This window comes from Neofelis nebulosa, chromosome 4, assembly GCF_028018385.1.
Source record: "Neofelis nebulosa isolate mNeoNeb1 chromosome 4, mNeoNeb1.pri, whole genome shotgun sequence".
NCBI classification, from domain to species: domain Eukaryota; kingdom Metazoa; phylum Chordata; class Mammalia; order Carnivora; family Felidae; genus Neofelis; species Neofelis nebulosa.
This window is the reverse complement of record NC_080785.1, coordinates 160,741,194-160,762,456: the sequence shown is the minus strand read 5'-3', so window position 1 is coordinate 160,762,456 and position 21,263 is coordinate 160,741,194. Positions and strand designations below refer to the sequence as shown.

General features: G+C 55.1%; 1 long non-coding RNA gene across 1 annotated transcript; it reads left to right on the top strand.

Annotated features, from left to right (window-relative positions):
- Positions 1-11,965: 11,965 nt before the first annotated feature.
- On the top strand, positions 11,966-17,247 carry LOC131510559 (uncharacterized). Its single transcript, XR_009261095.1, has 3 exons — positions 11,966-12,045; positions 14,971-15,072; positions 16,871-17,247. It is a non-coding gene; the product is annotated as an uncharacterized LOC131510559 (long non-coding RNA).
- Positions 17,248-21,263: the final 4,016 nt, after the last annotated feature.

Below are 21,263 nucleotides of genomic sequence, written 5' to 3'. Positions count from 1 at the left end.
GGCCCCCTTCCCCTCTCCTCCCCTCCCTTCTGTGGCCCGCCCTTCCGGAATGAACCTTGTCCTGGCTTCTAGCCACCGCCACCCCACCGGGGAAGGCAAAGCAGGCCTGCAGTTAACCCACTGCCGAGTCCCTGCAGGCGGCAACTTTCAGACTCCTCGGGGTAGAGGGGGGTAGAGGCGGGAGGGGGGGGGCGGGGGGGGGAGGGTAGTCTCGAGACCCTTTCCCGCTCAGGCTCTGAATCGGAGCGGCGGCTGGAGCCTGCCGCACTGAGTTCCATGTATTCCCCAGCTACCCTCCAAATCCCCACGGACACTGCCTTATAAACAGTCACCGGAATTTTCAAAGGGGCCACACGTGGTTTGGGACAAGGCATTCTCTTCTGAGAGGGGTGGGTGTGAGGCCGGTTCTGAAGAAAACAGAGAAGCGGGCCGTGGGAACGGGGCCCGCACTGGGACCACCGAAGCTTTCCTTTCAGCCGGGATAGGGGGTGCGGGGTGGGGTGGGGGGATGTCTTCCCCTCTCCTGCTTTGCTTTGCGTCCCTGGCCTCTGTGGAGCCCCGGCTGCCATTTGCAGGGCCCTTGGGGACGCTATGCATCAATGGCTGCTTCCGGGCATCATCGTATTTCCCTGTGCCTCCCTCCTCTCTCCTTAGGCTTGCCCCTCTCTCTCACGACTGTCTGTTCACCATGGGAGGGGTGTGGGCACACACATGCACAGTCTCCCAGCAGTTCCGCTGTGACTCAAGCCAGCCCTATCCCTGAAGGCTGGGAAGGCCAGAGCGAGGAGCCTCCCCCAGGGCCATGTCCCGAGCTTGGACCCGGGTTTCTGGTCGGCTGGGGAGAGCGGGCTCAGTCCCCTCAACACCGTGCGCTGAGTCTAGGCCCAGTGGGTTACCCACACGCTCGCTCACGCACACACACGCGGCTCCGGAGAAATTCTCTGTCCCCGATTGTCCTAGATTACCCTAGTGTGCCTGTTCCCTGCTCTCAGTGACTTCCCCTCCTTGCAGCTGGCCTGTATGTTCTAGAAAGCTGGGGAAAGTTCCTCAGCTAGAAGGCTCCTGGCAGCCACACTCCAGGTTGGCCTGGCCTCACACACGCACGGGGCCATATGCTTCCCGCTTGGTGCTTGTGGCCAGCGTGAATCCTCCCTGAAACCTTCGCCTCCAACTCTCTTGCACCTGAGCCCATCCTGTCCCGTTGCCATGGCATTCGTGGAACCCAGAAGCCAGATGGTCTTATGTCCCCTCCTGCCCCTTCCAGGCTCAGGCCCTCCTGAGCTCAGCAAGAGTTTACTCAGCACCCCTGTGTCCCCAACGCACATTAAGGCTGTGTGCCCAGTAGCTCATCTGTTGCCCCTAGTGACTCCGGAGACAGGCAGTGACAGCACTTATCCAAATCCAGCTGAGAGGTGTCAGGGTTTTTTTGTTTTATTTTGTGTGTGTGTGTGTGTGTGTGTGTGTGTGGTTTGTTTACCTGTTTTTTAGTAAGCTCTATGCCCAACATGGGACTTGAACTCACGACCCCGAGATCAAGAGGCTCATGCTCTCCCCACTGAGCCAGCCAGGTGCCCCACGACAAATGTCAAATTTGAATTCAAGTCTGTGGGACTTGAAGCCTGAGGTCTTTTTTTTTTTTTTTTTTAACGTTTATTTATTTTTGAGACAGAGAGAGACAGAGCATGAATGGGGGAGGGTCAGAGAGAGGGAGACACAGAATCTGAAACAGGCTCCAGGCTCCGAGCTGTCAGCACAGAGCCCGACGCGGGGCTCGAACCCACGGACCGCGAGATCATGACCTGAGCCGAAGTCGGCCGCTTAACCGACTGAGCCACCCAGGTGCCCTGAAGCCTGACGTCTTAAGAATGACAGCGGGATTGCCTGGCTGGCTCAGTCAGTACGGCATAGGATTCTTGATCTCGGGGCCGTGAGTTCGAGCGCCGCGCCGGGGATAGAGATTACTTTTAAAGGAAAAAAAGAAAAAAAGGAGAATGACAACAACCATAGAAGCTACTGCTTACTACTTAAAGTGCTCCACTCCCAGAGTCCTCACTGCCTGACTTATTATGACGTTCTCCTTGTTTCCCGTGGAGGAAACTGAGGCACCATGGGGTTAGATAGCCTTCCTCCTGCATATAGTCTTTACAGCTGAAAAGTGCTGTAGCCTGGATTCGAACCTGGGCACATGGCTGGCGTTTCTGGACTTTTTGTGGCCGGATGGCTCTCTGCGGTGGGGCAGCCTCGTGCATCGGAGGGTGTCGAGCATCAGCGGTGGCCTCCACCCACTAGGTGCCACAAGTGCCTCTTCCTGTAGTTGTGGCAGCCGAAAAACGTCCCCCAGCGTGGCTGAATGTTGGGGTGGAGTGGGTGAGGCGTAGGCTCGCCGCCCACCTTCCACTGCCCTGCCTCTCCCCACTGTGTGTGTGTGTGTGTGTGTGTGTGTGTGTGTGTCTTTTCCCAGATACAGATGTGGAGTCAGACTTGGGGCCTTGGCTGGAGTCCTGGGCACGGAGGTGATTGGCAGCTTCTGGCATCTTGGGGAGGGGCCAGCAGGGCGCCCTTTCTAGGCCACATCCGCTCTACCTGGAGACAGGGGTGCTGGCCTCCCCAGCTCCTGGTGGCTGGACTTGGGCAGTGCCCCAGGTGGGTGGCGACAGGCAGCCCTTCCTTCCTGGTTCCCAGGGCAGCAGACGTGGGAAGCCCCAACCTGGCCTCTGGATGTACTGAGTAGGTGTGGGGTGTGTGCTCTGAGACCCAAGGCCCTTGTGGGCGTGGGGGAGAAACCAAGGCTAAAGTAGGTCTCCCCGCCCGCCCGCCTGCCGCCCTGACATCCCACCCAGCCCTGGCTCTGTGCCAGCGAATGCCGGAATGGTGACTCACGAAGCTGCGAGCAGAGGAGGGAAGCACTGTGCAGGCTGGAAGGGAGGGGGGGAGGCCCCCTCATTCTCAGCTTTCCCAGCATCCCCATCACCACCAGGACCCTTGAAGCCACATCTCAGACTGATCACACTGGCTCCCTCCCTCCTCCTCTTCCTCCATGGCCCCCAACCTTCCACTTGGATTTTTGTTCTTGACACCATGCTGGGCAGAAAGGCGGAAATGAGCGTGGGGTGTGGAATGTCCCTGAGGTTGGAATATATTTAGGCCTGGACGAGAGACTGTGTGTGTGGTACCCAGCAGACCTCACCGTCGGCCTGGGCTGGGGAGGGGTGCACACAAGGAGTGAGGTCCCGGCTCTGAGCCAGGGCGGGAGGCTTCTATCTTCTCTCTTAGAGCTTCCTGGTTTCCCAACCGCCCTCCCCCACCCCTGCCCTGGAGCTGGAGAAGGAGTGGGAGGAACCAGAGGAGGCTCGGTAAGTGGAGGCACACCCAGCGCGGGTGCCAGCCTAGATCGTTTACAGCTGAAAACCCAAGGCCCAGAGAGGTTAATTGGCTTTCCCGAAGGTGCTCAGGACAGAAGCGAAGGTTCTGGGGTTTGCTTGCTGGCCAGCTGTGCCATTATTTGTGCATGCATGCATTCGTTCATACAGCAAGTGCACGACCCAGCCCCTGCCAGTCCAGAGGCACAACACGCAGGGCCGGCAGACTGGACCGGGGTCTCGAAACCACAGCCCGCGGGCCACATCCGCCCGACCTCCTCACGGCCTTCTGGTTCAGAATGGTTTTTACATGATTAAACAGATGAAAGCAAGAGAAAATGAGTATTCCATGACACACAGAATCATAGGAAATTACAGTTTCGGCAGTCACGTCCATATTGTCTGCGATTGTTTTTCTTCTTCTTTTTTTAAAATCTTTTTATTTTTGAGAGAGAGAGAGAGAGACACAGAGCATGAGCCGGGGACGGGGAGAGACGGAGGGAGACACAGAGAGACACAGAATCCGAAGCAGGCTCTGGGCTCCAAGCTGTCAGCACAGAGCCCGACGCGGGGCTCGAACTCAGGAACCCGAGCCGTAGTCGGATGCTTAACTGACTGAGCCACCAGGCGCCCCTACAAATATCTCTTGAAGACCCTGCTTTCAATTCTTTGGGGGCGTCGACCCAGAAGCGCCATTGCCGGGTCATATAGTGATTCTATTTTTAATTTTGGGGGGAACCAACATGCTGTTTTCCAGGGTACCCGCCCCGTTTTATGTTGGTGGCAACAGTGTGCAGGGTCTCCGATTTCTCCACATTCCCCACCGACGCCCGTTTGGGTTTTTTTTTTTTTTTTTTTTTTTTTCAACGTTTTTTATTTATTTTTGGGACAGAGAGAGACAGAGCATGAACGGGGGAGGGGCAGAGAGAGAGGGAGACACAGAATCGGAAACAGGCTCCAGGCTCCGAGCCATCAGCCCAGAGCCTGACGCGGGGCTCGAACTCACGGACCGCGAGATCATGACCTGAGCCGAAGTCGGACGCTTAACCGACTGCGCCACCCAGGCGCCCCCGTTTGAGGTTTTTTTTTTTTTTTTAATTTTTTTTTTTCGACGTTTTTTATTTATTTTTGGGACAGAGAGAGACAGAGCATGAACGGGGGAGGGGCAGAGAGAGAGGGAGACACAGAATCGGAAACAGGCTCCAGGCTCCGAGCCATCAGCCCAGAGCCCGACGCGGGGCTCGAACTCACGGACCGCGAGATCGTGACCTGGCTGAAGTCGGACGCTTAACCGACTGCGCCACCCAGGCACCCCCGTTTGAGGTTTTTTGATGGTGGCCACCACCGTGGGTGGGAGGGCAGAGCACGGTTGTTGCCACAGAGACCCGCAAAGCCGAGCACGTTTCCTATCTGGCTCTTTGCAGAAGTTTGCCAATCCCGGGACGCCTGGGTGGCTCAGTCGGTTGAGCATCCGACTTTGGCTCAGGTCATGATCTCAGAGTCTGTGAGTTCAAGCCCCGCGTCGGGTTCTGTGCTGACAGCTCGGAGCCTGAAGCCTGCTTTGGATTCTCCCTCTCTCTCTCTGCCCCTCTCCCACTCATGCCTTGTCTCTCTCTCTCTTTCTCAAAAATAAATAATAAACACTAATTTTTTTTTTAATTTAAAGAGTCTCTTATGGTTTGTGGAGACCTTGTTTCCTATCGGGGTGGGGGCCAAGCGGGGTTGAGTGGCCACAGACACTGTGAAGTCAGATAGAGATAAACACTCCGAAGAAATACAATAGGGTTGCGAGAGAGGGAGACAGTTGTAGGGGACTGGGGAGAGTGGTGGCTGATTTGGGAAGGTGGTCAGGGAGAGCCTGTGGCAGGGGCACATTAGAATGTTCTGCTCCCCACCCCCCGCCAGGAAGGCAGAGGTCTCTGTTTGTTGCAGTAAACGGCCCTCATCTGGTCTCTTGCAGCCTGTTTCTCCCGGGCAGCGGGGGTTGCTGGGAGTCCACAGGGGCCTTCAGGGACTCCCATGTGTCTCCACCGGTGGAGGCCCGGCCCTCAGTGGCTGCTGCTCAGGAGGGTGGTGGCGTGTGTGGCTTCCGACTGTGGCCGTGACCGAGTGACGTGTCTGAGGGTTCGGGACGGCGTCTCTGGGCAGTTTGCCCTGGGGATTTGGAAGGTGACAGATGTGGGGGGCCGGGACAGGGGAGGAAGACAAGAGAGAGGCCGTCCCCGGCCGGTGACAGAGACTGAGGTGACCTGCCATCCTCCTCACCGCCACACTGAGCTGGCAGATGCAGGGCCAGGCTGGGCGCCTGTACATGGTTCCTTGATCCTTTCCAAGAGCTTGTCTTGTCGAGGGGCTTGTCCGATCCTATCTGTTTCCTCTGCCTCTCCTTCCTCCGCCCTCCCCTCCCTGGCACTTGTCGGCGGGCTGGGAGCAGGTGGCCAGGGGGGCGGTGAGCCCCGTGGGACAGCGGGCCCATCCTTGCTGGGGGTGCTGCCTCCGCTCTACAGGCTGACCTCACCTCCTGGGTTGTCTTGGGAGAACCCTGGCAGCCTCTTCCTCTGTCCCTTAGAGCTGGGCATTACCTCTGGGACCTTTCCAGAAAACCACTAGGAGTTCAGGAAGGAGTCTATACCCCTCCCTCTGTTTCGAGGGGCTCCTCTGCCTTTGCATCCCCCTACCCCCCCAGCTAGGGCATTTGAGGCTCTCACCTTAGCCAGACAGCTTCTCAGTCACCCAAAACGGCAGTGCTGCGGAGGAAAGGTTCCTCAAAACGTTGATTCATTCATTTATTCCACCCACATTTGCTGAGCTCTCCGTTGTCATGTCCTTGCTGTACTGTTGTGTTTTTAATGTTTATTTATTTTTGAGCGCGCAAGCAGGGGAGGGGCAGAGGGAGGGGGACAGAGGATCTGAAGAGGGCTCTGCGGTGACAGCAGCGAGTGGGATGTGGAGCTCGAACTAACAAACCTTGAGATCATGACCTGAGCCGGAATCAAGAGTCGGACACTTAACCTACTGAACCACCCAGGCGGCCCTAAAATAAAATCTTAAAAAAAAAAAGAATGAATAAACAAATGTGGTCCCTCCATACTATGGACTATTATTTGGCCATAAAAAGGAATGAAGTTCTGATACATACTCCCACGTGGATGAACCTTTATGTTCAAACACATTATGTTCAAACACATTATGTTCAAAGCCAACCACAAGAGGCCACTATTGTGACGTCATTTACATGAAATATTCAATACAGGCAAATAGAGACAGAAAGTGGGTTAGTGGTTGCCAGGGGCCCAGGAGGGGGAAATGGGGAGTGACTGCCTTTTTTTGTTTTTTGTTTTTTTTTTAAGTTTTTTGTTTATTTTGAGAGAGAGAGCACGCACGCCAGTGGGGGAGGGCAGAGAGAGAGGGAGGGAGAGGGAGAATCCCAAGTAGGCCCCGAGCTATCAGCGCAGAACTGGACGCGGGGCTCGAACTCGAGAACCCTGAGATCAGGACCTGAGCAGAAACCAAGAGTCAGTGCTCAGTGGGCTGACTCACCCAGGCACCCCGGGGAGTGACTGCTTAACGGGTCCAGATTATTCCTTGGCGAGGCAGGGGGCTCAGAGGTGGGCCGGTGGGCATATTCTAGAACTAGATAGTGGCAATGGTTGCACAACATTGTGAAAGTCCCACGTGCCGCTGAATCATACGCTTTACAGTGGCTAAGGGTTAATTTCATGTTCTCTGAATTTTATCACAATTAAAAAAAACAGAAGGAAGTCAGCACGCTGGAAGTGTTTCACGCTTCTGCTCTGGCTTCAAATGAAAGGATTTACAGGGGTGTGTGGTGGGAGGCAGTGCTGCGCAGGAGTAAGGGGAAGGAGCCTGCCCCGTGCTAGGCCCTGCTCCTGCAGGAGCCTGAGGCTTCCCTCCTCCCAGACCTGTCTGCACAAGTGGAGGTGGCCTGGCCTTCGGCCTGTGTGTGTGTGTGTGGGGTGCATCGCGGGAGCCGGCCCCCTTGGAAGTCCTCAGAAACCGAGGTAGGTGGATGGTGGGGAGAGCGGAGCCACAGCATAGAGCATGTGGCTAACAGGGGTCACCCAGGCGGGAGGGGAGATGGGGCAGGGTGGGGGGGGGGCCTGGAATGATGACAGGGGTGTCTGGAGAAAGAGGCCTGTTGGTGTCCACAGAATGGGTCCTCCTATTCACTTGCTTATTAAAATCCTCCCCTGCGGATGGGGTGCCCGGGTGGCTCGGTCGGTGAAGCGTCCGACTTCGGCTCAGGTCATGATCTCACGGCTTGTGAGTTCGAGCCCCACGTTGGGCTCTGCACTGGGCACAGACTCTGCTTAAGATTCTCTCTCATGGGGCGCCTGGGTGGCGCAGTCGGTTAAGCGTCCGACTTCAGCCAGGTCACGATCTCGCGGTCCGTGAGTTCGAGCCCCGCGTCGGGCTCTGGGCTGATGGCTCGGAGCCTGGAGCCTGCTTCCGATTCTGTGTCTCCCTCTCTCTCTGCCCCTGCCCCGTTCATGCTTTGTCTCTCTCTGTCCCAAAAATAAATAAAAAACGTTGAAAAAAAAATTAAAAAAAAAAAAGTAAACATTTTAAAAAATGTAATATAAATAATAAAATAATTAATTAATTAATTTAAAAAAAGTAGTGTTGGGACACCTGGGTGGTTCAGCCCGTGGAGCATCCGACTTTGGCTCAGGTCACCATCTCACAGTTGGTGAGTTCAAGCCCTGCATCAGGCTCTGTGCTGATGGCTCAGAGCCTGGAGCCTGCCTCAGATTCTGTGTCTCCCTCTCTCTCTGCCCCTCCCCCGCTCATGCTCTGTCTCTCTCTGTCTCAAAAATAAATAAATGTAACAAAAAAAATTCAAAAAACAAACAAAAAAAACCCCACGAAATCACAACCTGAGCTGAAGCCAGATGCTTAGCGTGCCACCCATGGGCCCCCCAACCCCCATTCTAATATCATTACTTTGGGGGTTAGGATTTCCAGGTGTGAGTCTGGGGGCGGGGACATACTTATTTAGACCATCAGGGGGCGCAAGTACCTTCACTCTCCCTTGTCCACTCAGAGAGGTGGGTCCACACACCTTCCCAGGCGACCCCATCACCAGTTTTCCAATCATTTTCCTTTCAAGTCATTGACCTTCCGGCTGCAGCCCACGAACCGGCATATGATTGTACATCGGCTATTTCTCCCTCCAACGGAAATGAACAGCCAGGTGGCCTGTTTGAAGCTCTGCCCGCCGGGAGGCTGGGAGGATTGCCCTTCGCAACTGTCCTTCCAGGGTGTCCTGGGAAGGGACAGAGGTACTGCCGCTCCCTGCTTCCAGCGGCTGCCCGCGCCTTGTGCCGAACCATCTGTAGCCAGAGCCTGAATGTTCTCTGATCCTAAGGAACCCCCATGAAGCTATGGGTGCAGGGTGGGAGACAGAAGGACTCTATACCACGGGACCTTTTGCTTATAGCAATGTGAGTCTGTGTTATCTTTTAAAAATTTTTTAATCTTCATTTATTTTTGAGAGAGAGAGAGAGAGAGCGCCAGAGTGCGAGTGGGGGAGGAACAGAGAGAGAGGGAGACACAGCATCTGAAGCAGGCTCCAGGTTCCGAGCTGTCAGCACAGAGCCCGTCGCGGGGCTCGAACTCACGAACCGCGAGATCATGACCTGAGCGGAAGTCGGATGCTTCGCCGACTGAGCCACCCCAGGCGCCCCTCTATTATCTTCATGATGCGAAAAAAAAAAAAAAAAAGACAACCCACCACGATGTGAAAATTATATGCAGTTCAGATTTCAGTATCCAAGGGGGTTGGAGGGATAGGACAGATGTTGTTTAAGGGTACAACCTGGCAACGAGTAGAAAATAAGTCCTGAGGGGCTAACGCGGGGTAGAGTGGATATATACAATATCATAACCATCAGATTTGCCAAGAGACCAGAACTCTTGATCGTTGCAACTCCGGCCAGGAGATGATAATTCCACGATGCAATACAGGTGCTAGTTATCGTTCCGATGGCAATCGTATTCCAACAGCTAAATGCATCACATTCACATCTCGGACTCCTCGAATCCACACGGTGTTCCCCGGCAAATGTATTTCCGTGGACTAACTCCGTGTCCGCAGATAAAGTTTTATCGACACACAGCTGCGCCCGCTCATTTCCCTGTCGGCTGTGGCGGCCTTTATTCGAAGTGGCAGAGTTGAATCATTGCAATGGAGACTGCCTGGCCCCTCGAAGCCAAGCCGAAAAGAAAAAATACTTCCTGTCTGGCCTTCCCCCCGCCCCCCCGAGAAGTTTGCAGACCCCTGCTCTACAGGGCCTGAGAACCGAGCGTCAACCCGCCTCTGACTCAGGGCTTCCGGGGATGTTGCCTCAGTGCACAGGTGGGTGGCGTTTGCGTGGAGTGGCTCGGGGACACACAGGGACCGATAATCATGCCGGGAAGGGGAGGCTAGGACGGTCCTCAGGCGGTGGGGGGACATCTGGGCCTTCAAAGTGGAGTGGGATTGAACAAGGGGACGGGGCAGGCGGGGGGCGGGCACAGCCGGGACACGCGGTGAGGGTTCCAGCCCCAACAGAACCACCCCAAGAGCCACGGCCCATCTAACCAGCCGCCACGTCCCCTCTGCTGTCCCAGTGTTTTCCCTTTTCCTCAGCCTTTCCCTGCCGTCACCTGCTGTCACCTCCCTCGCTGGGTGCTATTCGCTGTCACTGCCTTGGGTCTAGAGACACTTCTGTCACGGTCAGTGGGTTTGCCTGCCCTCCCCACTCCCTCCCTCCCTCCCTTCCCTTCCACTTCTTTCCTTTCCTTCCTTCTTTCCTTTCTTTTTCTTTCTTTTGGCAAAACACATGTAACATTAAATCAACCTGTGTGTCTGTATGTTTGTATGTGAGCTCTGCACCCAACATGAGGCTTGAACTCGCGACCCTGAGATCAAGAGTCTCAGGCTGTCACAGCCTGAGTTAGCCAGGCGCCCCTAAATTAGCCATTTTATTTTATTTTTTTAATGTTTATTTATTTTTGAGACAGAGACAGAGCATGAACAGGGGAGGGTCAGAGAGAGAAGGAGGCACAGAATCTGAAACAGGCTCCAGGCTCTGAGCTGTCAGCACAGAGCCCGACACGGGGCTCGAACTCACGGACTGTGAGATCATGACCTGAGCCGAAGTCGGCTGCTCAACCGACTGAGCCACCCAGGCGCCCCTAAATTAGCCATTTTAAAGTGGATGATTGCCTGGCATTTAGTACGTTCACCACCACGTTTTGTGCCTGGCTTCTTTCAGTTAGCGTGGTTTTGAGATTCATCCACGTTGTATGATGTAGCAAAACTTTGTGCCTAAAAAAGCTAAACTAAAATAAAACTAAACCTTTTTGCCTGTTTAAAAAAAAAAAAGACAAATTGGATAATAAATTCAGAGGGAAAAAAACTGTTCTTTTTTTAAGTTTATTTATTTATGTATTTATTTAAAAAAATTTTTTTTCAACGTTTTTTATTTATTTTTGGGACAGAGAGAGACAGAGCATGAACGGGGAAGGGGCAGAGAGAGAGGGAGACACAGAATCGGAAACAGGCTCCAGGCTCCGAGCCATCAGCCCAGAGCCCGACGCGGGGCTCGAACTCACGGACCGCGAGATCGTGACCTGGCTGAAGTCGGACGCTTAACCGACTGCGCCACCCAGGCGCCCCAAAGTTTATTTATTTTTAATGTTTATTTATTTTTGAGAGACAGAGAGACAGAGCGCGAGCAGGGGAGGGGCAGAGCGAGAGGGAGACACGGAATCCGAAGCAGGCTCCAGGCTCCGAGCTGTCAGCCCGGGGCCCGACGCGGGGCTCGAACCCACGAACTGTGAGATCATGACCTGAGCCGAAGTCGGACGCTTCACCGACTCAGCCACCCAGGCGCCCCTACTTTTTAAAATTGTCATAAAAGACACGTGAGATTTACCATTTGAACCATTCTCAAGTGAAAGTTCAGTGGCTTTGCGTATATTCACCTTGTCACGCAGCCCTCCCCACCATCCATCCCCAGCACCTTTTCATCTTCCCAAACTGAAACTGTCCCCGTTAAACGCAAGTCCCCCACTCCCTCCCCACCCTCTGGTAATCACCTGATCCACTCTCTGTCCGTAAGTCAGTGGAAGTCCGAGCATGCCAGTCCTCCTGAGCCTTCAGTGGCTCCCTACTGCCCTTAGGATAAAGACCCAATAGTCCCGAGGAGGATGCACGTTGCATCCTGGTCCTCTCAGTGTGCTCCTTCTCCGTCTCATGGACACTTCCCCTTCCCTTTCTGAGGAAGGCCGACTTCCTCCCAGCAGTCGTTATCTCCATGCTTTCTCTTTGGGTTTGTTGGTGTTTTTCTCTTGATGTGCTTTGTGCCTCCTCCATCTGACCGTGAGCCCATGAGATATGGACAGTGCCCGTCTTACTACTGGGCATGCCCTCACTGCTCCTGGACCTGTGCCCGACACACAGCTGGTGTTCAACATATAGGAGAAGGACTGGCAGAAAGCAGGGAGTGGTCAGCCGTCGGGGGGGGGGGGGAGAGGGGGAGCGGGGGCAGACTGAGGGGGGAGGTGGCTGGTGCTGTTGTATCCCTGGCCACCCGATGCGATGCGTGGGGGCCAGTCCGGGGCTGGAGCCCTGTGGGACCGGCAGCCAGGAGCAGGATGTCCTTGTGTCCTCAGTGAGGTAAGTTCCTGGGGCAGGTTTGACTCGCCTTGGCTCAGGGCATCCGCACCATTTGCAACTTCTTTCTTTCTTTTTATAACAAGATTTAAATTTTTTTTTTTTTTTTTTTTTTTTGAGAGAGCAAGAGAGAGAGAGAGAGCACGAACCTGGGAGGGGCAGAGAGAGAGAGAGAGAGAGAGAGAGAGAGAGAGAGAGAGACAGAGGATCCAAAGCAGGCTTTGCCCTGACAGCAGCAAGCGCCAAGTGGGGCTTGAACTCACGGAACTGTGAGATCATGACCGGAGCCCAAGCGGGACGCTCAACGGCCTGAGCCACCCAGGCGCCCCACAATTTGCCATTTCCAGGGCCCGGTGTGGGCCAAGGAGAGGGGCCTGGATAAAGTCAGACTTGGCTTTCCCCCAGCTGGCTGGCCTCCTTCTGCCTGACGCTAAATGCCAGCTTGTCGCCGTGTCACTGCTCAGGGCCCTATGGGGGCGGTATCTCTCCGCCAGCCAGTGGCCATTCCCCACCCCTGCGCCCGCACCCCACCCCCCCCCCCCCCCCCCCCCCGGTTCTTTTTATATCTCACATTTACAGAAAGCCTAAACATTTGAGCCCTTGAGGGAAGGGGCGGGGAGGCAGGGAGGCGGGGGTGGGGGCCGTGGGGGAGGGGCGGGGCGGGGAGGATGTCTGAACCTAGCGAGGAGGGAGGCTGGCTGGGTCAGGGGCGGCCACTGGCTTCCTTCCATCAGTCCCGGAGCATCAGATGGTGCTGAGCTATATTTAAAGGCTGCTTTCTCCGCCTCCACTGCGGGGTCCTCACCAGGATGGATGAGTCAGAGGAAGGCCTGGCGTGGCCCCCCAAGGCCCGGCGGGTCTGCCCCAAGAAAGCTGGGAACACCGCCCCAAGAAGCAACCCTGTAACAGCCCCCGGCTGGGTCCCTGTTGACCCGAGGTCTCCCTTGCCCCGGCTGCCTTCTTTCTCCCAGCCGTGCCCGGGCTCTGCACCAGGGGACAAGCCCAGTGCATGACCCGCCGACTCAGGGGAACCCACAGGCCAGCAATGGCTCCCGGGTCTTAGGCACTGGCCTCTGCGGCCGGCGTCTCCTGCCGGATGCCCAAGCCCCCTGCGCCCCCTTGCTCTACAGCATCATCGACCCTCACGCACACACATCCTTCCTATTTCGCTCCTATGTTATTGATTGGAAGGCTGAGGTCCCCGGTGGGGACATATCTCAGTCAGCGCCGGCCGCTCTAACAACCGTCCGAGGGACGAGGGACGGAAGGGCGAGAGACATTTGTTTCTCACGGTTCTGGGGGCTGGGAGTCCAAGATCAAGGCACCAGCAGGTGGAGCAGACGGTGAGAGGGCTCTCCCCGGTTCACAGACGGCAACTGCTCATCGTATCCTGACCTGGCGGAAGGGCCGAGGGAGGGCTCCGGGGTCTCCTTCGCAACTGCACGGTTCCTGTTTAGGAGGGCTCTCCTTTGTGGCCTAAACACCTCCCAGAGGCCCTCTCATCATACCGTCACCTTGGGGGTTAGGGCATCAACATATGAGTGCGGGTTACAGCAACATAGGACATTCACAGCAGGACACGTGCCTGTGTGGGTGAGGCGGAGCAGTGGAACAGGTAGCCAGAGGTGACAGAACAGGGATTGGAGGACAGCCTGTCCCACCCTAGCTGTGTGGGCATCACCTGCTTACCCCAGCGCCGAGCCCACAGGCGGGGGTCATCCGGCATCCTGCCCCGGACCCCCCGGGGAACTGGTGGCACAACAGAGCTCAAGAATGACCCCAGGAGGGGCGCCTGGGTGGTTCAGTCGGTGAAGCGTCCGACATGGGCTCAGGTCATGACCTCAAGGTTCGTGGGTTCGAGCCCCGCGTCGGGCTCTGTGCGGACAGCTCGGAGCCTGGAGCCTGCTTCGGATTCTGTGTCTCCCCCTCTCTCTCTACCTCTTCCCTGCTCATGCTCTGTCTCTCAAAAATAAATAAAAAATGTTATAAAAATAACAAAGAAAGCAGATTAGGGGTTGCGAGACGCTGAGAGAGGGAGAAATGGGCAGTGACTGCTCATGGGGACAGGGTTTATTCTGAAATCAGACAGAGGTGATAGATGCATAAGACTGGGGTGTGTACTAGGTGCCATGGAATTGAACACTTTATTTCTTTTAATTTTTTTTTAACGTTTATTTATTTTTGAGACAGAGAGAGACAGAGCATGAACGCGGGAGGGTCAGAGAGAGAGGGAGACACAGAATCGGAAACAGGCTCCAGGCTCCGAGCTGTCAGCCCAGAGCCCGATGCGGGGCTTGAACTCACGGACCGTGAGATCATGACCTGAGCTGAAGTCAGCAGCCCAACCTTCTGAGCCACCCAGGCACCCCTGAATACTTTATTTTTATCTATTTTTTGCATTTAAATGTTTATTTATTGGGGCGCCTGGGTGGCTCGGTGGGTTAAGCGTCCGACTTCGGCTCAGGTCACGATCTCACGGTCTGTGAGTTCGAGCCCCGAGTCAGGTTCTGTGCTGACGGCTCGGAGCCTGGAGCCTGTTTCAGATTCTGTGTCTCCCTCTCTCTCTGCCCCTCCCCCGTTCATCCTCTGTCTCTCTCTGTGTCAAAAATAAATAAACGTTAAAAAAAATTTAAAAAAAATGTTTATTTATTTTTGAGGGGGGGGGGCAGGGCAGAGAGAGAGGGGGGACAGAGGATCCGAAGCAGCCTCTGCAGTGACAGCAGCGAGCCTGATGTGGGGCTCGAACTCACGGGACCATGGGATCAGGACCTAAGCCAAAGTCGCACAACCGACTGAGCCACCCAGGCGCCCCAGAATTGAACCCTTTAAATGGTTAATTTTCAGTTATGTGAGTTTCACCTCAACTTGAAAAACCTGAAAAAAAAAAAATCACCTGTTCTTTTTTACTTTTTTCAATGTGGCAACTAGAAAATTGCAATGTGGCTGTTTTCAGACTGCTGGTGGATGGCCCGGCCTAGACCACTGTGCCTCCAGGGCAATCCGGTCACATCTGCGTCCTCTGCTCAGCAGGTGAAAAACCCCAGGACCCTGCTGACCCAGAGCAGGGGCAGGGAGGAGCTGTCATCACGGGGAGGGGGGGGGGGGCTGAGGTAGGGAGAAGAAACTGTCCATCCACCGGGGGACTTTTGATTGTCTTGTGTTCCCGAGGTGGCAGGACCGCGCTGTCCCTGCCGGTGGGGAGGTGTGGCAGATAGAGACTGGTGCAATACCTTGACCCACCTTGGGCTTTTGGCCACCTGAACTTCAAAGACCTGGAGACTGTTGTTCCGGGTTGGTGGCTTAGTGGTTTGCACCCCCAGTGGTCCTGGCCGCAGGGAGGCAGCACATGGGAGAGGTTTAGGATGAGCGGGGACAAGCGTACTGGGAAAGGGGGCACGACAAGTGCCAGCCAGGAAGGGCGTGTCCTCACCCTCTGGGAGGCCACAGGGCTGACTGGAGGGAAACCAGCTGGGTGCACTTTTAAGGTTCCCCTCCCCCCGCCCCCCATGTGACTTCGGGCGAGATCTTGGACAAGGGATTGAACCTTTCTGACCCTCAGTTTTCTGACCTGCAAATACCTTCCCCTTCTCCTCCTCTTAGCCAGCCCCTCCCCGCACGGTGCTCCCGGAGCTCCTCTGCAGCCCTCCCGCCTCCCCAGGGCTCTTCCTGAGAAGGAGGAGGCTCACAGGGCCTCCAGCGCCAGGAGCCTCTCCGGCCCCCAAACGCCATAGGTCTTTCCTGAGCCATCTACTCTGTTCCAAGTAATCGGTAGAAAGTCTTTTCCATAGAGCGGCCGGGCATTTACATCCGTATTGTCCCTGCTGGTCCAGCTTCTGTCTCCGGAGCCGGGAGTAGGGGTACTGTTGTGCCCCTCACTCCCACCCCAGTGCCTCTAGACTCCTGCCTGCACCCCCAGCTCAGTGCCTCTCCCCGCAGATTCCCTGAGGGGTCTACCCCGCCACGCCCTGGCCGTTCGCCGACCGACCTCTAGGTGGCGCTGCCTATCTGGTGTACCTGCCCGCGTCCCGCCCGCGCAACCTCAGCTCGACCAAAGGCTCCCCTGGGCCTTCTTGGGGGCCAGGAGCTGGGGCTGGAGATTGGAGATGCGGACCTTAACAAGGCCCAGACTTTGTTTTTTTTTTTTTTGGGGGGGGGGGGGCTCTGAGTCTCATTTGGTTGTCCAGTTGATCGATTATTATAATATAGTCTTTGATCCCACGGGGAAATGTGGGGCTCCGGAAGCTTTTTTTTTTTTTTTGAGAAGAAGTCATCTGGATGCCTTTAAAAACTGTTTCCACATGGTAGAAGCAGTCATGAATTTAATTCGGTAAAATACCAAAGTCTACACAGCCCTCTGTGGCGTGCCTTCCCAGCCCCCGCTGGAAGGAACCACTGTCCGCAGCGGGCTGCGTATCCCCCCAGATCATTTTTTTTTTTTTTTTTTTTAACAGGAGAAATGCAGTCTCGGAGAATAAGCTGGGCAGGGCGAGGCCTTCTTTACGTTTAAGGGCTGGAGCAGGGCAGCGGAGGGGGGAGGGCTGGGTCTGCGCAGACCGCGTGGGAGGCTGGGGCGGGGTGGGGTGGTGGCGGGTAGAGCTCTGGAAAGCTCGCAGGGCCCGATGTGGTGGGCATGTTGGGTGGAGCGCAGAGGGGCTCGGGCTGCTATTCCGGGCAGGGACGGGAGGCCAGATGGAGCGTGGGTGTCACGTTCAGCAGATGGGGCTGTCATGGCAGATCCAGGGCAGGGGTGGAACGAGAGCGGCTCCGTGCCCAGCCCCTCTGAAGACTACTCCGGCCAGCAGCCCCTGTCTGCTCGCGCCCCGTTCAGGCCATCTTAGTCCGTTTGGGCTGCCACGGCAGAAGACCACGGACCGGGGGCTTGTAAGCCACGGAGAGTTATTGTTCACGGTTCTGGAGGCGCCAGCAGATGCGGCGTCTGGTGGGGCCTGCTTGCCTCTTAGCTCAGAGACACCATCTCCTCACTTTTCCCCACATGCTGGAAGGGGCGAGAGCTCTCCCGGGGGGGGGGCTCTTTCATAAGGGCATTAATCCAGGTGGCCTGCGGGGCGGGGGGGGCGGTGCTCAGTCGACTCTTGGCTTTGACTCAGGTCACGATCTCGGGGTACGTGGGATCGAGCTCCAAGTCGGGCTCTGTGCTGACAGCTGGGAGCCTGCTTGGGATTCTCTCTCTCTCTCTCTCTCTCTCTCTCTGCCCCTCCCACACTTGTGCACGTGAGGGCGCGCGCACGCGCGCTCTCTCAAAATAAACATTGAAAATAAAACAAAATCTTTAGGCGTGTCTGGGTGACCCAGTCAGTTGAGCGATCGACTTCGGCTCAGGTCATCATCTCGTGGTTCGTGAGTTCGAGCCCCGCGTGGGGCTCTGTGCTGACAGCTCAGAGCCTGGAGCCTGCTTTGGATTCTGTGTCTCCCTCTACCTCTGCTCTCTCTCTCTCAAAAACAAATAAACCTTAAAAAATTAAAACCTTTTTAAAAATCTTCTTTTGAATGATAAAAGACACTCCTGTGACTTGGGAAATCCCAAGGGTTTTAAGAGCTCTGTACCAGGAACTGGGGACAGAGACCAAATATATTTCTCATCAAACCACAGGGACCTTGTTTGGAAATCAGGGCTTTGCAGATGTAATTCAGGTAAGGGCAGGGATGAGATCATACTGCATTGGGGAGGGTGGTGGGCTGAATCCAGGCGAAGTGTCCTCGTAAGAGAAAGAGACACAGGGACAAGGCCAGGTGAAGACAGAGACAGAGGCACAGTGATGTAGCCACAAGTCAAGGAACGCCTAAGGGCTGCCAGCAACCACCGAGAGCTGGACGGGAGATATGGATGGACAGCTTCTCCTTCAGGACCTTCGGTGAGAGCCGCCCCGCCGATACCTTGACTTCCGGACTTCTTGCCTCCTGAGTTGTGAGACAAGAAATTTCTGTTGTTTTAAGCCACTCAGTCTGCGGCGGTTCGTTACAGCTCTCCTAGGAGAGTAATATTGCTACTATTTAATGTTTTTAAAGCCATCTGTTCTCCTTTTTCTACTTATGTGTGTTTTTTAATCATTTTTTTTAAAGAATTTTCTTTTTTTGAAACAGCGCATTTATTTCGCGCGCGTAAGAGAGAGCGCACGAGCCGGAGAGGGGCAGAGAGAGAGGGAGAGAGAGAATCCCAAGCAAGCTCCCCGTGGTCAGCGAGGAGCCCGACACAGGGCTGGAACTCACGAACTGTGAGATCGTGACCCGAGGTGAAATCAAGAGTCCGATGCTTGACGGACTGAGCCACCCAGGCGCCACTCCCCTTGTGTGTTTCACCACTCTAAGCACCGGTCTCTAAGATGCTGGCGTTGCCCTGTAGGTGAGGCTTTTCCAAATGCAAGGTGACATAAGACACGGGCTGAGCGTCGTGTCCTCGTCCTCCTCCTTCCGGTTGCTTCCCTAAAACCAGGCCTTTACCTCCATGCTGCGCAGCGATCCTGAGGAGCCAGCAGTCCCCATCGTGGGGTGCTCTGGTCGGCAGCCACCCACAGATCTGACTTTCCCACAAGTCTTCGAGCCAAGTGCTGTCACCCATCCACACCCCGCCAGTCCTTTGATGGCAGCTGCTGGGGGTCAGATAGGTGCCACCCCCAAATACACCACTTTAGGATGATTTTGAGCTGAAGGCAAGTGAGATGCAAAAGAGCTCTCTGTCCTCCTCTTTTCTACCTAAAAGCAGGGCATCAATTTCCTTTTAAGAAGGTGACAGAAACTTCCCGTTTTGAAGGTGTCCCCTTTTCTCCTGTGTCGGGAACAGAAGAGTGACTCATCATTGAAGATGGAGAGGCACCAAGATGAGTCTGTGTAAACAAACCTTAGGAAACCTTACAAAAATAATCCTTATCTTCCGTTAGTTTCCACCATATATTTCCTAGTCATTTCCCCATAATTTATCATCCGTGCAAGCCCAAACTCCCTTTTCTTTGTTAAAATGGTATATAAACCCCTGAGTCGAATCACTCTTTTGAATTTCACCGCTTTTCTGCGCGCGTAAATATTAATAAAAATTGTGTGTCTTTTTTCCCGTTAGTCCGTCATTTCTCTGTTTAATTCACAGGCCTCAGTCACTGACTCGAAGAGGGTAGAGGAAATGTTTTGCCTCCCTGACACAGTAGTAGGCCCCCATTTCACAGACAGAACATTGAGGCTCAGAGAGAGAACAGTGGGAAGCTTTAGACTGTAGCGAAGCAGTTCCTTTCAGCCCCGAGGATGCATTTGCAATACGTCTGGATCTCTCAGATCATTGTCCCCAGGTAGGAGGCTGCCCAGGGCATTTGCAGAGTATACTTGGCTTTCAGAGTCCCCATTTCCCTGCCCCTTCTGCAGCCTTCCAGATGATGTGGCTGAGGCCAGAGACTGAGGGGATGTGAGACCAGGGCTTAAGCCAAGCCACCCTCTGCCTCTTCCCCTCCTGATTCCCTCCCTCCGAGTCTCCTGGGCAACTTACATTTGCCCCAGCCTGAAGGTGTGGGTGATGGAGGCCTGGGGTCCAGCCTCCCTGCGCGCAGCCTCAGGTTTGGGCCCAGGGGCTGTGGGGGGCTCTGGCAGGGGGACTTGTTCTCTTGTGGACAGATGGCTGCAGTTTTCCCTGGTTCCAGAGGGAATTGCACGGGGCAAATGTGCTGAACAGCTTCAGCACCACGGGAGGTGGGCCTTTGCCAGAGGCCAGCCCTGCCTCGGGCAGACAGCTGGCCTCGACGTCTGTGGGGGGTTGTGACTGGCTTCCTACCTGGTTAGGAAGTGAAAACCCTCTTTCGCTTTTTGTTGGACCGGTCACTTCCTAGATGTCATTATTGTGGAGGGAGCTCGGCCTGCCTTGCCATTTGGAGGCCTTCTCAGGCTGCCTGCTCAGCCTTCTTTGCCCAAGGTAAGCTCGAGGGTCGAGGTCTGGAGGAAGGCCTGTCGAACTTTCTGCTTTGGTGCTATGGAAATGGCTCAGGTGGGACGGGTGACACTCTGAGAACAGCAGGTCTCAAAGGGGTCTGGGCCCCTGGGGCGGGGGTATCTGTAGCTATTACCCACATGGAGAGACATGCTTTGGAGTCCTTGATAATTTTCTTAAGAATGTAAAAGGGCATCGACACCAAAAAGTTTGGGAACCGCTTACGTAGGACAAGGGCCCAGTCTGGCCCACTGTCTGTGTTTATAAATAAAGTGGTTTTTTTAAAATGTTTTATTTATTTTTGAGAGAGAGAGAGAGCGCGCGAGCTCAAGTGGGGGAGGGGCAAGGAGACAGGGGACCCGGAAGCAGACGCCAGGCTCTGAGCCGTCAGCACAGATCCCCACGCGGGGGGCGGGGCTCGAACCCAGGAGCTGGGAGATGTTGGCCCGAGCTGAAGTCGGATGCTTAACTGACTGAGCCATCCAGGCGCTCCTGTAAGTAAAGTTTTATCGGAACACAGCCACATTCACTTGTTCGCACGTTATCTCTGGCTGCTTTCCTGGTACAATGGCAGGTGGAGGAGTCGCGACAGAGACTATCTGGGTCCCAAAGCTGAAAATATTACTCTGATCCTTTAGGAAAAAGTTCGCTGGCGGCTGATGTAAAACAGCGCGTTTAACTTTCACAGTCTTATTTCGATTTTACGGCTGGAAACACAGAGGCACAGAGAGGTTAAGTCACTTTCCTCAGGTCACATAGCCAGTGTGTATGCTGAGTTGGGAGGGGCTGTAGGGAGGGTGGTGGCGCTAAGCTCCCCAGGGTCCAATGACTGACCCGAAAGTTGGGGTGTTAGTCTCCCCCTGCCTGGCCTCTGATTTTCCTTCTTCTGGCGCCCTGATGTTCCCTGAGGACCGTCCCCCCCTCTCCCTGTCTGCAGACTTTGTGGGATTCCCTCAAGCCCTTTCTAGGGAGAACGAGGAGCTGCCTTTCCGCTCAACTTGAACAAGGGGATGTAACGGGTCTTTTGCTCACCTGAATCGACACAGCCCTCTGACCGCCAACTCTGACTATAGTTTTGTGGCTATTGCCCGTATTTGCAGGAGCATTCACAGAACAGGCAAGGAGGTGAAGTCTTGACGATGGGGGGGTGGGGTGGGGGGGGTGGGAGTTTTCTGTCACCTTCATCTGTGGGGCCAGCTTCTGTAAGGCTGGAGTGGGAGTGTACAGGCAGGGGCACGGATGGGTCTGAGGGTGGAGGGAGGGCAGGCTGTCAGCCCCTGTGTAAGAACCCCACCCC